Source organism: Euprymna scolopes, chromosome 13, assembly GCF_053919585.1.
Source record: "Euprymna scolopes isolate OS-2025 chromosome 13, ASM5391958v1, whole genome shotgun sequence".
Lineage (NCBI taxonomy): Eukaryota > Metazoa > Mollusca > Cephalopoda > Sepiida > Sepiolidae > Euprymna > Euprymna scolopes.
Window position 1 is genome coordinate 33,912,749 of NC_136494.1, and position 2,822 is coordinate 33,915,570.

Below are 2,822 nucleotides of genomic sequence, written 5' to 3' on the forward strand. Positions count from 1 at the left end.
TTTGCGTCTAAACATTTGAAATTTTACATAAAGGGTATTCAGACATGCAGCAAGCTTTTTAATCAGTTTTTGGGCGAAAATTTTGCTGGCAAAAGGTCAAAGTTGAAAGAATTGATCTTTGCAGACTCTTCCAAACTCCTCCGCTAATTTTGGGTCTAAATACTTGAAATTTTAGATGTAGGTTACCTGAACATAAGTTAAAGTTTTTAATATATATATATATATATATATGCACATGAAGTTATGAATAGTACAGAGGGCCCGAACAAAACTTAGCTGAACTACTAGTATTGAATAAAGTTAAGTTTCAGTATAAATCATGTTACTTGTTTTTCTCTTTTTAAATGCATTTTTCAAGGTTTTCTCATGCGTTTTCTCCCCCAATAAAAAAACACGCTCTCATTCATTATCGATAGTCTGTTCGATAGATCTTGCTTGCTTACCACGTACAAGTCATTTTTCAGTGAACAGGCTTGGCTGCTTTACGGAGGTTGTGCTTGTATCCTTTTCCCCTGACTACATTTGCATAATTGTTGGGTTATTCTGCCTTTTCGCAGATAACAGATTTTTCTTTCTTCTATTTATACAATGAAATGCTGTAAACTGCTTTGGTTTGAGAGACGGAAGATAAAAATATGGAAAAGACTCAGCGAGTGAAATGTCTTTGTATTGTTGCAGACCAAGTGATGGGAAATCAGTGTAAGAAGACACAAGAAAAATATGTGTAAAAACATGTTGAATCACAAAATGAAAACAAATTAGATACAATGTTTCAGAATTTTTGAGATGAGGATTCATAGTTGGTACTATTTGAATTATTTGGACTACCGTTCTCATCTTCCATCCCTCCAGCACGGCCGTAGCCGAGATTGAATTCACTACATTAGTTTGTAGTGTAATTCAAATCTTGTCAGTAGCTGAATACTTAATGCTTCGTCAGGGCTATCAAGGGTATTTTTTATTGTGACGCCATCACTAGATGGGGTGCCTACCACGGCTTAAGAGAGACCCATCTACCCTCGGGAAAAGGATAGACCGCACCAGTTTCTCAACCTGGTATTTTACTTCATGGTGCATACAGCACCTCGCCTTCCCAAATGGTCACCCATCTGGTACTGGCCAGGCTCAACATTGCTTAACTTCGGTGATCTGTCGAGAACTGGTGTGTCAACGTGATTGTGCCGTATATCCCAACTTATGTGTTGTTTTCACAAAGTTTCAACTAATATAACCTCTGACGTTCTTTATATGTATCTTGTAGAACTCAGGAATCTTTCTGCAAGGATCCGTGGCATAGTGGATAAAAGGTCTGGTAAAATTCAGTTGTAAGTTATCCCCTTTTGAAGGTTAAAGGCTCAATCCTCAGTGCAATTTTTATTTTTTTTTATTTTTATTTTTTTTATTCTTTTTATATTCTTTTTATAACCTAAAGGTTAAGTATCTCCCTTTTTGTTTTGCGTTGTAAATTACTTGAGAAGTTCGACACTATGTCGCCTATAGCCAGCGGTTAAAAACTTTAGGTACTCAGCATATTCCCAACGGCGACCCAGTATGGGGAAAACGGTATTTTCGATTTTCACACATGCATATTTCAGAAGTAAACATACACACATATATACTCAGGAGTGGATACACACCGTTTTGTATATTTCCTTACATATATACACAAAAATATAAATTATAAATAAATATAAAATCTAAGAAAACCATAAAATTCTACATGCATAAATATACATAAATATATGCATAAACATCAATAATCTCATACACCCGCGTACTTATATACATAGACATACATGCACACATATATACAATGTACATATACAGTTCCATATATTCACACTAAATGTAAACGCACATCCATATAATATACATAAATACCTATACACGTAGTTATACCTACACACATATATCTGCATATATAATCATATACAAACCTGCATATCATATACGTATACATAAAAACATAAACATACACACATATATATAGTACATTCACTTACATATACACACATACACGGAGGAAACTATTTCTACACAAAACACGAATAAAGCTATGATTTATTTTACTAAAGTCATTTTGCAGGAAAATTTTCACTAAGTTATTACATATATAGTGGAAAAAACACATAGCCTCTCACATAAAGTTTCATGCACGCGTGGAGCACTACATACATTCTCAATGTATGAAAGTTACATATAAATCAATATATACATACATGCATACCTACAGACATACATATAATACAGATACAACCTAATACAACATAGGCATACTTACATGTACAAATATATATATATATATATATATATATACACACACACACATATATATACACACACATATATATATATACATATATATATATATATATATATATATATATTTAGCCAGTAGAGTTTAGTTTCCTAGAAGTACATCCAATGAAACAACATGAGTCTACCAAAGAGTGATCAATGAGTGAACAGAGCAGGTATATTTAAATTTTATTTATACAAACATTGATGGCTACATATGTGCATACATGTTTTTGTAATCACCCACGTTGGGGGATTACGTTTTCAGGCCAAGAATTATCGTCGATAACTGATATTTCAAACAAAAACTTTTTCTTATTTCGTTTACAAAGTTAGAATGTAACATGGGTGGGGGTTATATATATATATATATATATATATATATATACATATATATACATACATGTATATATATATATATATATGAATACACATATGCACATAAATATACATTTCTACACACACCCAGCCACACACACACACACACACACACACACACACACACACACACACACACACACACA

The 2,822-nt window shown here is 32.8% G+C and overlaps 1 pseudogene; it reads right to left on the reverse strand.

Moving 5' to 3' along the window:
• Positions 1-1,072: 1,072 nt before the first annotated feature.
• On the reverse strand, positions 1,073-1,189 carry LOC145292442 (5S ribosomal RNA; annotated as a pseudogene).
• Between the last annotated feature and the right edge of the window lie 1,633 nt (positions 1,190-2,822).